The 19,963-nt window shown below is 39.8% G+C and overlaps 1 long non-coding RNA gene across 4 annotated transcripts in view; it reads left to right on the top strand.

Annotated features, from left to right (window-relative positions):
* Window positions 1-18,112, top strand: part of LOC140904999 (uncharacterized) — a 238,895-nt gene extending 220,783 nt beyond the window's left edge. For all 4 annotated transcript variants that reach the window (XR_012156702.2, XR_012156699.2, XR_012156701.2 and 1 more), the window contains 2 exons: window positions 3,616-3,692; window positions 12,524-18,112. This is a non-coding gene — a long non-coding RNA (uncharacterized LOC140904999). The remainder of the gene's footprint in view (window positions 1-3,615; window positions 3,693-12,523) is intronic.
* Window positions 18,113-19,963: the final 1,851 nt, after the last annotated feature.

Genomic DNA, 19,963 nt, shown 5'->3' with positions numbered 1-19,963 from the left:
AGCCCTGTTTCCTTGTTTTTTATGAATTGATGACTCTGCAAGTTACCCCTGTCTCGGCACTTCCAGTGAGAGAGGACCTTCAGTCCCAAAGACCTGTGTTACACAATCAGCTCTGACTTTTGAAGTTGATTACCTGAAAGCTAAATAGAGCTGCTTCCTATAACAGAATGTTTTTCAGCTGAGGGGGCCTATTGTCTGGTTATCAGCAGGAAACCATTGCTTTTTGCACACGCGTTCTTTCATTTAGAACATGTGTCACCAGAAACATTGGCTGTTCTAGAATGATCCCTCCAGAATGTTTTGAGCTTTCTCTTTCCAGGATTTCATAAGGATTTTAAAGTCTGCATGCTCAATGTACTCTCCTCTTGCAGTTCTGCAGGTGAAAGACACATTGAAGATTGGCTCCCATCTTTATGTCAATAGGCGCTTTCACTAATTTCTGTTGCAGAGGCCTGCTTTTCATATAGTGATCCCACAATGGAGTCTGTCCTTGTTTTTTTTTTTTTAGGTTCATTTTGGACCTCTCTTTGAGCCCCTTAGAGAGAGCACTTTATAGCTGCTCTTCTTTAAATAATTGCCTTCCTCAGTGCAATTATCTCTGGTAGGACTGAGAAGCTGAGTTCTTGGTTTATTTCCCTTCTATCTTCAGTTTTTCTCTGAGAAGTTGACTTTTTGCTTGCCATCATAATTCAAGTTTAATTTTTTTTAGCCCTTATTCTGCCTAGTATTAGCCTTAATCCAGTATCCTTTTGGGATAAAAAGTTTCACCTTTTGAACATAAAATGTACTTTGAAACTTTATTTATGTCATGCTCAAGAGTTTAGGCAAGCAAAGCCGTTATTTGTCTGTTTCATGACCCTCGCCACTGACTAAAATCAAGAAAACCCTTCTGGTCTCATGCCATAGCCCTTCTTGTGGAAGATAAGGATGTTCACAGAAGATGGTCTGAAGCCTGAGTGGCTGCTGATGTACCAAACAAAAATCTAATTGATGACCCAACTGTGCAATTGCTGGCTTCGCTCCCCATGGAGCATATGGACAGCTCTAAATGGGGGTCTCTGTACCCGACATGGAAGAATCACATATTTACTCCATAGATGGAAAGTGAGGGAATCACAGAACTACGAATGTGACATGGTGCAAACTGTCAGACACATTTATGCTCATTCTGGATGTGTCTCAGACATTCACGTGGCTACCCTCTCTGCTCTTGTCTGGATAAGAGACCTTAAGATCCAACTGTAGTCACACCTGTGCTTTCACTAGTTTTCTATTGCCATACAATAGAAGTGGATGTAATACAGGTGAAACAGCAGTGAAGGCTCCCATTGCTAAATGGATATGCACTTGTATCCACACAGCTTGTGACCAGGCTGGAGGAGCCTACCTTGAGCTGGTGAAAGGCTGCTCTATTGATGGAGTTTGACTTCGTGGTCAATGATTACTAGGTTTTTCCATAAGGTAAGCCTATTTCCTCAAGTCATCCACTGACTGACCTGAATAATCTGCCATTGTTTGGGAAACGAATGATGTAAAACAGGGAAACATTACTCACCGGTAATTCTGTTAGTGGTAGTCTCCTCTCTGTCCATCCTGCATTCTGCCTACCTCAACTCCGATGTAAGGAGCTGCTTCTAGTGTGAGCTTTCTTTGCTCTCAGGCTTTCTCTCTGTATTCATCTTTGGAAGCTCACTGTCAGGAGGGAAATGGGGACTGACTGGGCACTTATACAGATTGGGGATGTGATTACACATTTCTTTTGCCTCCTTGTTTCCCGATGGATGGCGTCATAATGCTAACTGTCCTGACTCTGACCATGCAACACCACCTTTGGGATATCTCTCACTGCTATTGGTGTTAATCACCATTGCTAATTGTGTACCAGTAATATTTGTGTAACAACAATGTAAGGAATGAGATTGTGATTGGCCTTGTGTAGGGATGTTTGTGCCCTCTCCGTCTTTGAGCAGTTACACAAGGCAAGCCACAATCTACCTCCATGTTTTTTTTTATATAATGGAGAGGAACTGAACACAGAGGCTCTTTAAGGTCTGATTGATTATTATACAAATGACAGATCTCATAGTTTCTAATGTTTCGAGCTCAACAAGGAGAGAGCCTCATTTAACTTCTGTGGGCTACTTTGACTAGGGACCTAAATAGTAGCTTAGAGATGTGATGCTACTTCCATTACCAACATATCAGGGATCTGTCTTTCTTCCCTTCATTATTGCCTCTTGCATTATCATTTAAGTAGTCTCTCCAGATGGGGGAAAATCAGTTAATCCTTCCCCAGGTTCCCTTGTCTTTTATAGAGGAAGCAGGCCTGTGGATTTCATTTTGCACCCATACTCTACAATCTGTCTCTGTATAACTTGATTTCCCAAAGATGGTTAAGATGGATAATTTAGCTCCGCTCTCCTGCAAAGTGTAGGGACACTTCCTCTCCTACAATAGAGGAAAATGGATTTATTCTTTTTGTAGGGCAGAGAGGGGAGACATAAACATTAGAAAGTCTAAGACACAGATGGTGATTTAACTGGTAACGTTATTATAGCGAGGATAGCAGTCATTCAGATTGAAGATGTGCAGATCATAATAGTTTCTCAGGTGCATATGCATGATATGAACTGTGTTACAGAGCAGGTCAAGCAATCAATTTTACATTCATATCCTGAGCCTCAGTCATTTTTGTTAGAATGCTCTCCTGTGAGCAGCTTATTCAGCTGAGGCTTAGAAATTTATTCCTGTATGAAGAAGGTCTTACTGTATTTGGCAAAGGAGGCAGGAAATTCAAAAATGTCTTTGACCTAATTTTAGATGACCAAGATAATGTTCCTTCAGTTTAGTTGTGTTACCATGGTGGCTTATTCTTTCAAGTACAAATGGAGGTTTCTATTTCAAATAACAAAAATATTAGAGGTATGTTTCGAAGCTAAAGAACATCACACATTTACTTATATCTTTTCTAGCTGTTCTCTTATGTCTGTATGACATCTTTCATTTGAAACATCCGAAAGCACCTTATAAACACATAGGCAGGGATCTATGTCATCTGTGATTCATGGCTACAGAATTCACTCAGGGGCACATAATTGTGTAATGGCATCTTTATTTTTTTTTTAATCCTTACATTTGCAAAGGAAATTTTTCAAACATGAACTAAGTGTTAATTGATGCAGTGATGTCTTCCTGAGATTGTAGACTGCCTAAAACAAGAACTCTGAAGGGGTTTGACCACCCCATCAGCTCAGTGGAGTGCTAAGTCTTAAACTTAATGTTGACAATTTAAGTGGCAATGTTATCCATTTTACCGATGATCATTTTAACAGAAACATGTAGATACAATGCTTATGCCACAATCCTAAATCCTAATTTCCAGGAACCAAATCCCTTAACTTTCCCCTATCCAGCTGCCAGAATTTCCAACTGCTTCCATGACATTGTTGATTATATTTTTAAAACAAAATTCACATTTAATAGAAAATATATGTAAAGTGCAATTATACATTTTAAATACAAAAAGTGCTATGTGTGGGGAAGGAAAATACATTGAATGTAATATCAAGGAATGCTCTACGATTGTATTATTAATTTTTATATTTTTGTAAGCAGGGTCTGAATGAGCTCACTGCTGACATCTAGTGATGAGCAGTGGAAGAGGACTTCAGGAGCTGATCTCATTTGCATGGGTACATCCACCTTGCCTAAGTGCTGAGCATGATGGGATTGCTTGACCAAATGATCACTTTTAGCTCGTGTTGGATCCCCAGTCCCTTTGTTGTTGGGGCAGGAGTAATAGAGGGTTGTTATCTTTGTTGTGTGAATCAAGGGCAGCAGAACTGTGCTTGGCATACCCTGATTGAGGGACTCACCACTCAGCTAACCGGCACTCGGTAGGCAGGGGACAAACGTTCCAAAGCCCAGTGAGTTGAGAGAGGGTGGGGACAGTACTTGTACCTGGTGGGGTGGGCCCTAGAACCATTTGACCCTTCCTCTCTCCCCTGATTAAACAGAGCTGATTGAGACTCAGTTGAGAATCTTGTTACACAACACAGAGCTGAAATCACTGATACCTAGGTCTAAGCATTAGACCTGCTTTGGGACAGTGTCTCTGATACAAGACACTGCCCAGTGTGCACCAGCAGTGAGACTCCCCCACTAACAGCTGAAATCACTGAGAGCTGTGTTAAGTGGTGAGACCTGAAGACATCCCAGCAGATTAGTGATCGGCAGCAAGGTGGCTGGCGGAGAGGACCGGAATGGAGCCTGGCAGAGAGGCGTGGCGATCGGCCAGCAGGGCAGCCAGTGAAGAGGAGCGGCAAGTGAGTACCTGGGCAGCAAAGCGAGAAAGGTGTCTCCTTACCTCCACCCAGGATGGGAGGTGAACTCTGCCGATGCACCTGTGAACTCTGGATCTGCCCTGACCAAGGACAACAACTGTGAGTGGAGTGCAGAGAAGGGCCAGGCATGTTACAGGGACTTTTGCTTGCTGGACTTAAGAACCTGAGGGAAACAGACATTGCCCAACTTACTTGGGGGTGGGACTTTTGCTCATGGTTTCTGTTTATGAACCCTTTTTGCAGTGTTTTTCCGAATTAATGCTGGGTTACTTCCCTCCTTTTATTAAAAGTTTCTTTACTACACTCAGACTCTGTGCTTGTGAGAGGGTAAGTATTGCCGCTTAGCGGCACCCAGGGGTGGTGTGTAATTGTCCCAGGTCACTGGGTGGGGGCTCAAGATGGTTTTGTCTTGTATTGTTGAAAAGGAACCCCTAGATACTGAACCTGGCCATTGCTGCTGCCAGTTCTGACTTACATTTTATTCAATAAACTTTAGCTGAAACTGCAGCAGAATTTCCAATCTGCTCCACCGAAGTGCCACAAAACCATGGGGCCTGGCTGCAGAATTTAGGTCAGGCTTGCTACAGAGTCCTTGGGACACTGCATATGGAATCACTTCCTTTATGACTGAAATGAAGCCAAATCTGGGGTGGAATGTAGCAACTGTTTAGCAGTACACAGCCACACTACACAAGAGTTTAAGGCAGGAAGTGGCAAATTGGAATATTGTAGCAATTCTGAATGGTGAGATCTCTGATCTGTTTAGGTAGATGGTAATCTGAAAAACAGAACAGAAAACTCAGGATGTAGGGATTACTATATGTGTCCATAACCTGCATTATGTGCCTTCTAAAGGCCATCGTTGGTGGCATTTCCCCATTGTTCCTGGTGTAGATGTATTGCCTCTGCTGTATGCGTGAACTGCAAGCTGACTCAAGTACGGAGCAATGCTGCAACCAAAGACAGTCTTAGGGATGAAACCTCCTTTGCCTGTCAAATGATGCACATAACATTTCAAATATAGTGATACTGGAAGAGAAGGAGAGCAGAAGGTCCATCATTCTGGCCTTAGTAAAGCACCACTGTCATAAATATAAAGGGAAGGGTAAACCCCTTTGAAATCCCTCCTGGCCAGGGGAAAGCTCCTCTCACCTGTAAAGGGTTAAGAAGCTAAAGGTAACCTCGCTGGCACCTGACCAAAATGACCAATGAGGAGACAAGATACTTTCAAAAGCTGGGAGGAGGGAGAGAAACAAAGGGTCTGTGTCTGTCTGTAGTCGTCTTGGGCAGGGACAGAACAGGAATGGAGTCTTAGAACTTTTAGTAAGTAATCTAGCTAGGTATGTGTTAGATTATGATTTCTTTAAATGGCTGAGAAAAGAATTGTGCTGAATAGAATAACTATTTCTGTCTGTGTATCTTTTTTGTAACTTAAGGTTTTGCCTAGAGGGGTTCTCTATGTTTTTGAATCTAATTACCCTGTAAGATATCTACCATCCTGATTTTACAGGGGGGATTTCTTTATTTCTATTTACTTCTATTTTTTATTAAAAGTCTTCTTGTAAAACACTGAATGCTTTTTCATTGTTCTCAGATCCAAGGGTCTGGGTCTGTAGTCACCTAGGCAAATTGGTGAGGCTTTTTACCAAACCTTGTCCAGGAAGTGGGGTGCAAGGTTTTGGGAAGTATTTTGGGGGGAAGGACGCGTCCAAACAGCTCTTCCCCAGTAACCAGTATTAGTTTGGTGGTGGTAGCGGCCAGTCCAAGGATAACGGGTGTAATATTTTGTACCTTGGGGAAGTTTTGACCTAAGCTGGTAAAGATAAGCTTAGGAGGTTTTTCATGCAGGTCCCCACATCTGTACCCTAGAGTTCAGAGTGGGGGAAGAACCTTGACAACCACCCAGGGAGAGGAGGAGATGCTAGGCTCAGCCACCAGAATCATCAGCCTATTTGAGAAGGAGGGAAATAAGAGATCCAGGAGAGTGGGCAGAACTGTTGGCCTCTGCAACTCTCTTTCCTCCTACTGTGGATTGCCAGAGATGTTTGGAGCCTTCAGGGACCCTCCAATCTGTCCTTTGCTAGGGGCAACAACAGTGGCTGACTCAGGTGATTGAGGTTTACCTGGCAGCAGCAGTTTGGCAACTGGAGGCCCAGGGGGTGCAGAGGTGATGGCCACCATGTTGGGTGACGTTTGGGATTGAGTTGGGGACATCCAGAGCAGAAAGCATGAGTCTCTACAGCGTGAGCTCAAGAGTTAGCTTGCCAGGTGAGATCTGTAACAGACCCTTCTTTGCTGTGGATAAGGACCAGATGGGGCATACAAGACGCTGACCAGTATGGTTTACTCAGATATACTCAGAGAGGAGTGGCAGCATGGAAAGATGGAAATAAAGGAAAGTACAGTGTACTGGGGAGCCTTTCTCTGTGTATATTGCAGGGAGTGAGGAATATTATGAAAATTGTGGAGGCTGTCACTGGCTGTGGCATAAGTCTGAGATAACAGTGAAACTGACCCACATGATGTTTCTGACGAGCAAAATATTTTATTTTGGCCCAGAAGCCAGAATGGAGTGGGGGAAGAGACAAAGGAAAAGGGATTGAGGGAAGGAGAATGACACAAATGAGAGAGGAAAGAGACATAAAGCTGTGGAAGGTAGAAGGGAAAATGAGGGTTCAAGGTAAGCAGTACTAAGGGCCATAGGACGGGGACTGAAGAGGATGGGAAGAAAAGGACATGAGGGAAAACAGAGGCAGACAAGGAGGATGGTAGTAGTTGCCTGTTGGGGCTTCAGATAAATGGTGCATGTGCACAGCATGAGTAGAGAAGGAGACATGGTGGATGCACATATCACAGGAGAGAGGGAGACAGTAGGTACACACCATGGGAGCGGGGAAGGAAGAGAGAGAAATGGCAACCAAGCATGTGGGAGTGAGAGGGGAAATAGGGAATGTACACAGCAGGAGGGGAGAGCAAGTGAGAGAGAGACACAGCAGTAGGGAGAGATGCATAGGAAAAAGTATCAAAAATCCACTACAAAATTAATAAAAGGTGGAGCAACACTATAAAAGTGTCATCTAAAATTCATATTTTGAACTTTTATCAATGTATAACACTTATAAGCATGCTTTGAAAATAAAAGAAACAGTTTAATATTCATAAATACTTTACATTTTGTCAGTGCCATTCTGTTTGGAATAAGACTGCTTGACATAATGAATTCCACTTTGAATTTACAGTGGAAATATGAAGCAGCTTCTGCCTTCTCTTTCTGACAGTGGGCATTTTGAAGGCAATAGGAGTGTTGTGTAGGGCCCTGTGCAAATCACATTTTGAGGAAAGTCGTGGAAATGCCCCCACCTGGGATCTTTTAAGTATTATCTTAGTTTCAGTGCTGGGCCCATGAAGAGGAGTAGATTGCGGTGTGCATGTGTGGAAGAATGGAATGCTTTGCGCACGAGCATGTGGAAGAATAGAGAGCTCTGTGAAGATTAAGTCAATTTCAGGTATTCTGTATGTGGAGTCATTTTTCACTAACCTCCTTGAATGTTCTGGATCTTTGTAGAATCTCGTGGAACCTTCCAGAATTTTTGAGAACTACATTTTCCTTGAACTTCCTAGAATGTTGTCAACCATGCCCTCACGGGTACATAAAGGGCAGGGTGTCGCTAGTCAGTCAGTGAGATATAAGAATGAACTGAAGTGAAAGCCCATCTGCAATATTACCTTGTTGTAATACCTTGTTTTATTGTGTAATTATGAAACTGTACTTGTGTTTTAAGACTTGAACAGTGCAAGTAGTGATTAATAAAGGGCATATTTAATGAGAAGCCAGAGATATCTATCCAACCCCTATCTACACCACAATATACAAGAAATACTGTTATTTCTTTTGCCATGCTTAACACATAATGTTTGACGACTTTCTAAGACAGCAGAACATCAACTTTTTTTTTCTGCAATAGAAAATAAAAGATGCCCCTGAAGAAGCCTTCAGGAGCTCAGTATAGGAAGCAAAAAGCTGAATTGCAATCTAGTTTGCAGCAAGGGGCAAATTTGATGGGAAAATATTTGAAACCGAACAACAGAGACTGGGATTTAGGGAGTAGCGATTGTCCCAGGGCAGAAGAAATTGAGGAGCAAAGTGTAAATGATGGAAATCTTATTACTAAGGAATTATCAGATTTACCTGAAGATAAGGAATAGAAATCTGCGGAAAGTGATGGAGAATCATCCAGTTTTCCTAGTGGCACAAACAAGAGTGATGATAAAGAAAAATGTAGCTTGCATGAAAAGGAGAGTAATGACAAAGAAAAATCTGGTTTACATGAAAAGGAGAGAAATGATGAAGAATCAGCCTTTCCTGGTGACAGAAACAGCAGTGATAAAAATTGCGCACCACAAATCGGTACATTAGATCCTGCTTTATGGCTGGCAATCCTAAAGTCTGCCAGTATTGATCATACAGTTTTGAAGGGCTGGCTAAAATTGAAGATATGACATTTCTAGTAAATGAGCAGAAAGCAACACTTCTCAAAGTCACACTGCAAAAGAGTGCTCAAGAATGGTGAGAAACTGAATCGACGTTGTCTAGTTTACTCAAAATCAACTGACAAAGTGTTCTGTTTTTGTTGAAAAATATTTGACAAGAATGCCAAATCATTGCTTGCACTTTCCGGGTACAATTACTGGCATAACTTAGCCGATGCGCTGAAGCAACATGGAAAGTCACTCGGCCATTTTCCAGCCCACTCCAAATGGATGGAGGTTGAGTCCAGGCTCAAGCTGAATAAATGCACAGATGCAGGAAACCAGCGCATTATTAATGTAGAAACCCAGAATTGGCGGCACATACTCAAGCGTCTGATCTGTTACCCTCTTGATTGCAAAGAATAATTGGCTTTCCAGGGCTCATTGTATAAGTTGTTCACTGAACATAATGGTAATTTCCTCGTTTTGGTAGAGCTCCTTGGGAAATACGACAAGGTCATGTGTGAGCACCTACGTCGAGTAGTTCATAAAGAAGCTATTGACCATTACTGCAGCAAAACAGTTCAAAACAAATTGATTGACTTTATGGCAAGGAAGGCGCTTGATGTGGCTCGGCAAAGCAAAGTACTATGCCATAATAAGGGGCTGCACTCCCAATATTAGTACAGTGAAAATATGTCATTTACACAAGATTTGTTGACTATGAGGATGGCTGTATCCAAGTAAAGGAACACTTTATGTGTTTCTGGTCTGTGAACGACTCTACTGGAAAAGGCTTAAAAGAACCATTTATGAACGTTTGAAATGAGAATAAAAATAAAGCTTCAGAATGGCTATGGCCAAGGCTATGACAACAGCGTGAACATGAAGGGAAGAAACAGTGGCGTCCAGGCAAGGATCCTTGCACTGAATCTAAGAGCTTTCTTCGTGCCTTGTAGCTGCCATTCCCTCAACTCCCGTCGTCTTTAGATTCACAAAAAGAACAGGAGTACTTGTGGCACCTTAGAGAGTAACAAATTTATTTGAGCATAAGCTTTCGTGAGCTACAGCTCACTTCATCGGAAGCTTATGCTCAAATAAATTGGTTAGTCTTTAAGGTGCCACAAGTACTCCTTTTCTTTTTGCGAATACAGACTAACACAGCTGCTACTCTGAAACCGTTCTTTAGATTCAGTATTCTTTTTTGGAGTTATTCAAAGGATAACGGACAATGTTTAAAAATCTGACTGTGAAGCCACTAAGTGACACTAGCTTGGAGAGCTACACTGACAGTTTCAGGCCAGTGAGGTACGAAGTGACTGAAGTTTACGAAGCCCTGATGGAACTGGCGCAGTTGAGTAAAGCCAAGGCCGGAATCTGACACGAGGGGCAAAGCCTGGCAAACCAGATCACTGACTTAACATTTCTGGTTTCAGTTGTGGTTTGGCATGATATCCTGTTTCAAGTAAACATAACCAAAGCAATACAAACTCTTGATGGACATCATGATCACTACTATTTTGAGATGCTGCCTTGATTTCATTGTGGCCTACACAGACAACGGATTTGAAGATGCCATCACTGCTGCCAAAGAAATGGCGGAAAACTTAGGAGTTGAGCCTGTCTTCAAGGAAACTTGTATTCATCAGAAGAAGAGACAGTTTGGTTACAAGGGTAGAGATGAGGTGATGGGAGGCTCAGAAGAAAAATTCAAAAGAGAGGTTTTTTTCTCACTTGTTGACACTGCTTCAGTGTCCATTGAAGAAAGGTTTGGAAAAATGAAGCACCATGAAAAGACGTGGGTGGGGGAGGGTGGTGAGACCTTGGTAAGCTGCTTGCAGACAGGAAAATACTCTCTTGAACAATTGTATGGAGCTTCACTGGATTCTGTCACCTTGCGACTGTTTGGACATCAATGATAAAGACCTCTATATCGAGTTGGACAACGTTTGTCACATTTTTCACGTGGGAAGCACTCTTCACTCCAAAGCCAGCAATTCATTCATGATGCAGAGCTGAGGGACACTTTTCCTAATGTGTGGATAGCTTTGAGGATTCTGCTTACCCTGCCTGTCACAGTTGCGAGTGGTGAGCGCAGCTTTTCAAAGCTCAGGCTCATTAAAACGTATCTTCGATTGACGATGGTTGACAAGAGACGGACTAAAGGACTAGGGTTAACGTTCTAAGGCTGTTGCCTATTGTAACACCATTTAATATTGGTCCACCGAGTGTTCATGCACAGTTCAATTTCTTGATGTTAATACATTTCAGTTATTCTTAAAATTAAAAAATTTCTATAAGCTTAGAAGAAACTAATTTTTTTATTTTTTTATACATGGCATGAATAAATACAGAATTACAGCTGCTAGCATGCAAATTTATCATTTTATATGACAGGGATAAATCGTGCATGCAAATTGTGCATCAGAGTCATGAAACGGGCAACAAATGCAATAAAAATAAAGTACTCAAATGTTTTTAACAAATGGCGTGTGTGTGTGTGCGGGGGGGGATGCCATTTGATCTAGGGCCAGCCCTGATCACGTGCTCTCTCTCTCCACCCCCATTCCCTTTTGATGAGAGAAATGTTCCCAATGAAAGTTTTGCTGAAACTGACCCTTCCCTGTGAAAAGATTAAATTTCAACAAATTGGCATTTTGACAAAAAACTGTTTTGTCTAACAATTCCCTACCACATCTAAAGATAAGTTCTACCTCTTTAAGTATTTAAAAAATGTGAGAACATAAAGTGATTCAGCAAAAGGTGATGATTCAGAAATTTAATAGAAACCATATCAGTGATTCTGCCACAAAGAGCAAATGTTCTGATTGAAAGCCTCAGATAGGTAATGATAACAATTCTAATGATGTGAATATTAGTACTAAAGAGATCTCATGTCTTCATGTATTTGCAGAGTACTGGGATAGCACTGTTTGCTTTTCTAGTATCAAAATTTTGCAGTAGTTCTTCATTGGAATCATTCCTTTTTATTAAATAAGCAATTGCTGTTGGTCAAAAGATAATGGTTAGGTATGTATAGCACAATAGGCACTATGGAAAATGTATTCTAGTGAATGCTATGTAAGTAACGTTCCATTAAAAATCCTGTTTACACAGTGGATGTCATACATATTTAGTGCTGGAATGACAAAATTTAGATTTGTCAATCTAAAATACTAACTAAATAAATAAAACCACTGTTTCTTAACACAGTCTATTTAAATTAATTCTACAGAATAATGATGCAAATAAAACTTTGTTTGAATAAGTACTTGAACTGTGCTGGTATAGGTCAGATAAGAAGTGTTTTGAATATAAAACTGAATATAAATTAAGTCATTTTAAACGGAGAACGCATAGTGTGAGAATAGCTTTGCCATATTCAACTCTGATTAGAGATCACGTGTAGTTTAAAGGGATAGACCTGAATACTAACTTCACTGGTCTTTACGAGATTACATATCCTCTACTCAATATCAGAATTAGTGGTGTAGTTTTAAATCACAAGTTCAGTCACTTCATAATGTAGGTCATGTTTTTTTTATTTGAATGTTTGCAGTAATATAACTTAAAACATGTTTTATGTTTGAAATGAGAGTAAAGGCCGTATACTATTAAGGGCTGTATCTTGAAATCAGTTGCAGTTCTGCTAAATGGCTGAGAAATAGTCTATAGTCCACAAATACTGTAGCTCCTTTTTCTGTTGACAGGCACTGAAAACCACAGAACTCCCACTGATGGTGAAACCACAGAACAAAGGAACAGACAGGGATGAAAAAACAGGAAAGCAAAATGGCAGGTGGGGAAGCTCAGCACTGAAAGACAGCAGAATTTCTGTGCGTTTATGCAGCACAAACAGGGATTTATGCAGCAACGTGACAAAAATATAAATTATGGCCGTGACATTGCAGTATAAGCATAATCACAGGGCACATGGGGCCTGGCCCTGCCCATGTTTCTCTCTACAAATTGTATGTACAGTCTATCAGCAGTTTTATTACTCTCCATGTTAGATTTGGGCAACAAGCTAATTGCAGATGTATTAAATGAACTGATGAAGAAGGGAATATGAAGGCTATTATAATAGGGGAAAAAAGCTGTACGCACAGGTTCATTTGAGCATCCCCACATGTCCCAATTGGCAATTGAAAGCACTTGAAAAGACCTGTGGCTGTATAAAATTTTTGTTTGTTTATATCAGATTAATGATATGATGAACAGATAAAACTAAATATCTTATTTTGGAATGTTGACCTGGTTCTGTACTTTTTTTATGGTTACATTAATACTGACTGTGGATTTTGAGATTGGGGAAATATTGCTGGCTTGATTCATTATTTTCTTCTAGTGGTTGTATTCAGTTAAGAGAACCTCTTTCCTTCATGATATTTTTGTGTTCAACTGATTGATATTACTAGAGCTTGCAGTTCTGGAATTCAGAGCCTTCTCCTCCCTAACTTTGTTTATTTTTATTTTTGGTGGAAATAGGGGGTATAGGAAGATGCATAGGATAGATCACCCTTTGGAGCAAAGCATTTTAAGAGGAAATAGGGAGTAACTAATATATTTAAAAAATATGAATGTTTTAATTATTCCTGTGGGATTTTTTTGTAGTGGAATTTTCTTAATGAGAGGAAAAAGCTTAACTTTCTAAAAGGCCCCTGAAAAGAAAAATCTGCATAGAATCTCTGCCATCAGAGACCCATGTATTTATATTTGTAATCTGGATTGGAGTAGAGTAGAGATAGAAACAGTAAACTCCAGCTGGTCTTAGTTGCTCATGTTGTGTTAGTGTGTCTGGAAATCCAATTTTGGTTGATGTAAACTCAAATGACTTTACTTATTTCCTTATATCAACTTAATTTTTTTAAAATGGACACCAGAATTCCAATAATAGCTAAGGTGGAGGAAGTTATTGTGTGTGTTCAGAAAGACATACAATCTTGAATAATGCATCATGGGGTATTGCAAACTGAGGCCCTAATTCTGCAAACTTCTCATACTTTACTTAGCTTTTTGCATCTGAGTCTATGAGTCTGTTCACATACGTAAAGCTGAGCACGTTCATAAAGGTTTACCTTACTCTGAAATTTGAAAAAATGTATGTGATTATTTTAGAGAAAAATAGGTTGGAAACTTAAAGGAATTTAAGTTTGTGATAGTTCTGAAGGATTTAATCTTTCTACAAATTTACCAGATATATTAAACATTTCACAGTTTAGATTTTCTCTACTGCTACAAAATGTATCCTCTTATCAAAATGTGTGATATCAATATATTGTTAAATTATTAGTAATTTTTTGTTTCCTGAGAGGAGAAGAAATCTGTTGTTTATCATGGGAAGCTCATTCATATGTTTCAAGATTTTAAAAAGGTCAGCACAACTGAGAAGATCTAGATATTAAATTTTTAATTTGTTTATTTCAGTTTCAAAAACCAAACAAACTAAACAAAAAAATGCCTATTTCAGGCTCTCGGCCCCTGTGTTCAATTAAAAATACAATCCCTAGGAATAAAAACAAAAACAGTGATAAATCCCATGCAACATAAAACAGCAGCCACCAAAGAAAATATTACCAGCCCAGATTGTCACATCCTTCCATCCCTGAAAGAAACTCCACAACACAGACACCTTCGATCTCTCCAAACATCCGTTCAAGAGAAATGGGTTTTGCCACTGACCTTGTGAATTTACTCATTTTAAGGTTTTCAGACAGAAAGTCTTCCAAAATCAAGAGCCCTTACAATGCAGATAGGAATTACCATACTCCATCACACCACTCGTCCATCTTGGTCAGTATCCTGTCTTTGATGTGTGCCAGTACTAGATTATGCATGGGAAAGTACAAGTAACCCTTTATTGAACCATTACAAAATATCTGCCCATCTGGGAAGGTTCTTCCTAACCCAAAGCAATTAGTGGTTGGCTTATATCTTGAAGCATGAGACGTGATATTCCTTCTAATTTTTTTAAATCCAATCTAAAGTAATGATGGATGTTCCGATAAGCCATAAAAATATATATATTTTTAATCTTGTTAAGCTTCTGGCTTCAGTGATATCCTGTGGCACTGTATAACAAAAATATTTATTTTTAATAATTTTAAATGAGTTGCCTTTCTATTTCATTGTATGATCCCTCATTTTCATATGATGAAAGGTAAATCAGGCACCTTTCTCTGTATGTTGCATTATTTTTTATACCTGTTCTGTCACCTCTTATTCATCTCCTCTATAAACTAAACAGTCCCAGTCTTGGTCTCTTCAATCAGTCTTCAGTTGGGAGTATTTGCATGCCTGTCCTACAGTATCCAGAGATCCCTTGTGTATAAACAAGCAGCGATAGGTCAAGTACCTCCACTGTCGGCACCTGTGCAGTATCTTATGGAGAGCGAGAGAGAGAGGTCAGCTTTCATGTATCCCAGTGTCTCTTCCTCAGGAAGATGACATTGGTGTCGTTGTGGACATTTCAATGAAGAGGTCACCTGAATATGCAGCTGCAGTGTAAAAAGCAAACAAGATGTGAGCATGCATAAGGAATGGGATGGGGAATAAAACAGATTATATTATAATGCCATAGTAAATCAATGGTATGCCGTCATCTGCAGTACTGTGGGCAATATAGGTCACTTTATCTCAAAGAGGCTGTGACAGAATTTGAGGGGGTTCAAAGAAGGATTGGCATGGAAAAGTCATTTGAAGAGAGATTTAAAGGACTAGGAGCGTTTATCTTAGAAAAGAGACAAAAACAGGAAATGGTAAATGCATATAAAATAACAAATGGTAGAAAAAGTGGACCAGGAGCTTCTGTTCTCCCTGCCTCATAACCCAAGAACAAGGAGACATTCATTAAAATTGGAAGGTGGCAAATTCAAAATGGATAAAAGGAAATACTTTTTCTCAAAATGTGTAATTAGACTCTGAAACTCGGCGCCACCAGATATCATTGAGGCCAAGAATTTAGCAAGGCTCACTGAAGGATTGGACCTGTATATGGATATCAAGAGAGATAATAGTCCATGCTAAAAAAAAGTTTTGGAGGAGTGAAAAGCTTCATGCTTTGGAGCCTCGAGCAATCTTTAATTATTAGGGATGAGGATAAGACTTTCATGGAGGCATATTATCCCTTATTTGCTTACTGATGGTTTCTTGCAGTTTCCTATGATGGGGGCTTCTGTCGGAAACAGGAGACTAGTCTAGATGGACTATGGTTTTGATCCAGTCTTTCTACAGAACTCAACAGATAATCACAGATTTTCAATCACAGAGTGCTGGTGTCCAGTGCTCTCTTCAAGATACTCCACTTAATAAGTGGGCTGCAATATATTGCATTAGCTGCTGCTTCTGAATGGATTTAAGATGTCGCCACCTGTAGAGTGCATTGCACTATTCCAATCTAGAGGAGAGAGAGGCATGACCATGATAGCAAGGTCTGCATCTTAAATTAGGTGTAGAAGTAGTTACTATGCTTCTCTGGCAAATTAAAAGTTGTTATCAGTGGAAATAAATAGTCTTAGATTATATTGATGTGAAATGTTTTTGAATGTCAGGTCTTTGTACCTCAGAGCCAAGATGATTATATTGTTACCCTGCTTAATTTCATTTTTTATGAAAAAATCCTATTTGCCTGAGTTCTAGTTAATCATGGTCAATTTATTTACCTTGATTTAGACCATATTTAGCCACTTTAATATCTGTTTTTAATATATATGGATTAGTAATCAGAGGAGAGGTGACAAAGTCAAAGGTGCACAATACATTTATTTATTATGCCTGATTGATTCAGTAAGATACTTAGATGTGCATGCAACTTTAAGCAAGTGGTTAGTCTTACTGAAGTAAATGGAACTACTCCCATGCTTAAAATTACATACATACTTTGTTGAATTGGGGTCCCCATATGTCATATACAGACATGCATGCACACACTGTTTACCTCAAGTTCAATGCTTATTTGAAATGCACTGAGTTAAGATCTAACTCCAGCCTACCTGGTTGAAACCCAGACGCCAGCTGACCTTCCTCTCGCTCTCAACCTCCCTCCAAACAAAGTTCTCAAAGAGTTTTCCTCAGGATTAAGATAGGATAAACCTGATGTCATTTTTAAAATTTTAGGCTTCCTTCGGAACGCTAATGTTAACTAGCTATAAAAAGATACCTGCTCTTCCATAACACTCCTGTCAAGTAAATGTCTGTGCTATGTTCCCAGAATTAACACCCCCCCACCCACACCCCAGAACCAAAGCAGGACTAATTAATAAAATGTACAACAAATCTTGATAATATGTACTCAAATTTCTTCCTTGCTTGAGATGATATCTATTATCTGGTATATTTGGTATTCCACCGAAGAAGACATAATACCTAATAACTCATCTGTATCATGATTATTAGGATAAATCTTCAGATAAAGAATGTTTGTATAATGGAAACTTCAAAAGCTGCAAATCTAATATGATAAATGATCCAAAATACAATGTATTCGTTTATTTAGCTTAGATTTTAATGTTTGTAAAATGAGCAAAACAATATATCTATATGCCAGAGCCATATTATCATAAACGTATTTGCTAAAACATAGGACATAAATTGCAGTTAAATTTAGTAATGTACGATAGTATGCTTGAACGTTTCTTTGTGATTAAATGTGAACAATTGCTCCTTTAAGGTAAAGGTCTGTGTATGTGTGATTAATCAGATTGAAATGACAGTGCGGACAGCTCATGCCATGCCTAGTTATCAGAAGGATTGATTTTAGTCTATGCTGCTGGATGAAAAAATATCTGTTAATAACTACAGCAGCAAAACTCCTGATGTCATTGATAGCACAAATCACTTTTCACATTCTGTATTATCTGGCTCATTTACAGATATAGGGCATACAAACTGATCTGTTGAAATACAAAATTATAACATAAAAAATGACACAGATTTATGCAAGAATGATGACTGCAAAACACATTGCATCGGTACTATAAGAAGTTGAAAATTGCTACTGTTGTAGATGTCATAGGCATGCTATTTTCTTTGGTATGCGTGGAGGATGTGCTGTCAGGCTTTTATCATGCAAACTGTTTTTTATGTGCTTTTCCTCTCTTCCTGCTAGAAATAGAAGATCACTGAACCTGGCTTTTATTAAGTGTGTTCAAAATATTCCTTAACAAACTTGGTTGATTTACACTTTGATATAAAACATTGGTTGTTTCCCTGCCTCACAGGAATGGATAATGGATTAAAGATAAATGCATTAAAGATTATGAAGCATTTGAAATCTACTGGTGAAAAATGCTATATAAAAGCTAGGTGGTATTATTATTTATTAAAGGCTCTGAATAAAAAAATTGTTCTGAAGTAAACAAATATGACTACAAATTGCATTGCATAAACAAAATTGTTTCTGTGGCAAGTAATATACTAATTGTAACGTTATGAGCTGGGTGAAACCTTGTTATGGGGTAAGTTTAAAACCTCTTTCAAACTGGTATGCGAATGCACTCTTCACTTAAGATACTGGTAAGAAACACTTATGGGGCCACATCTAAAACAAGGCCTATCCAGTGCAGTCTACCCAGAAACTAGCACCAGGTAGGCAGAGGGTTCCACTGAGTATTGTGACCATGGGAAGGGTGAAGGAAGGCAGAACACTCAGTAGTAGACAACAGATGAACAGAGTAAGAAAGAGAGGCAAAAAGGAAGAAGGCCAAGCAGTAGCCTGGGATTATAGCATGACCCTGGAAAAAGCTAGAGAGAGAAACAGAGAGCGAGCGAGCACGCTTTTGAGTCTGTTGGCTAAAGAGGCTTGGTGCTGTAAGATAAGAAACTGCTCCTTTTGTTATTGATTCCTCCTCCATTCAAAGACACAGGACTTTGTACGTTTTTTGTAAATAAACAAAACTGCATCTAAGCAATACCTATCACTGATTCCTGCTCTCAACAGGAACATCACCAGGGCCCCAAACTTTGACTAGCCACTCAGAGTGAAAAAGGGCAGCTATAATATTTATCATCTATTTAGTGTGTTTCATTTTGCCAGAGCTGAAAGATTTATCCACCTCAGACCATGTCTTACCTGCATTTTACAGATAGTGAAGTTGAGACATAGAGGGTAAGTTGTAAGAAAAAATCATGTCTAAAGCAGACCCAGTTTGTACATAATTCACACATGGTGGAAACTGGGAAGTTGAACCCTTGACCTGCAGCTCTAGAAACATAGGCCACTAAAACAGGAGTTCTCAACTGGTGGGGTTGCTCCACAGAGGATTGGCAAGAGGGCCATTCCTCACTAGTAAAGGGGCAATAAGTAAAGTCCTGAGGTCCGTAAGACTCACTCAGTGGGAGTGTGAGAAGCAGAGGAAAGAAGCAATTTGCTACTCCTCCCTCCCGCTGCACCATCTGCTCCATCCTTAATCATTCCCACCGCATCCCTCTTCCCCAGCGGTTTACAGCCTCTTGAAGTATCACTCCCCCAGAAAAGTACTCAGGGTTGCAAGAAGTGCTAACAAGCCCCGGCATCAGTGTCCGCACACCCAGCAGCCAATACTCCCAAGCAAGTAGTATTAACTCCCATTAGCTACAAACCCAGCCCCCTCAACCAGCACCACCAATCCACACCAACCACTCATCCCCCAACCAACACTCAGTCCCCCTCCCCCCTCAATAGTCCTCCTGATATTCATGAGCCCCAACACTGAACCCAGAACCCCCAAATAAGCTGATATAGTCATATGGAACCACAGATCTAGCACACAAATCTTTTGAAGAAAGTGCACACAATGATGTTCTCAAACTCTGAACCTTTGATTCTCTTGGAATGCTCCATCTACTAATTTTAAGAATGTTTTTGCATCTCGTTGCTCTTTCAAACAGTCTCTTATGTCTGTTCATTAGCTTCATCTTGAAAGTTTGGGGAAAAAAACAAAAACTGCCTCCTTATTCCTGAGCTCATGTCATACCCTCCATGCTACTTATCATACACTCCATGTCTAATTATGTGATTGGCCTGTGTTATGAAGGAGGTCAGACTAGATTACTATAATGGTAGCTCCCTTCTGGCCCAAAACATATGAATATTAATGATGGGGGAAACATGTTACCAAAAAACAGAGATAATTCTTGCTCAGGAGGACCAAAATATTTCCTCCGTTATTATT

The sequence above is a fragment of the Lepidochelys kempii genome, chromosome 1, assembly GCF_965140285.1.
Source record: "Lepidochelys kempii isolate rLepKem1 chromosome 1, rLepKem1.hap1, whole genome shotgun sequence".
NCBI classification, from domain to species: Eukaryota; Metazoa; Chordata; order Testudines; family Cheloniidae; genus Lepidochelys; species Lepidochelys kempii.
Note: the sequence above shows the minus strand (reverse complement) of the source record. Positions and strands in the feature narration are given on the sequence as shown.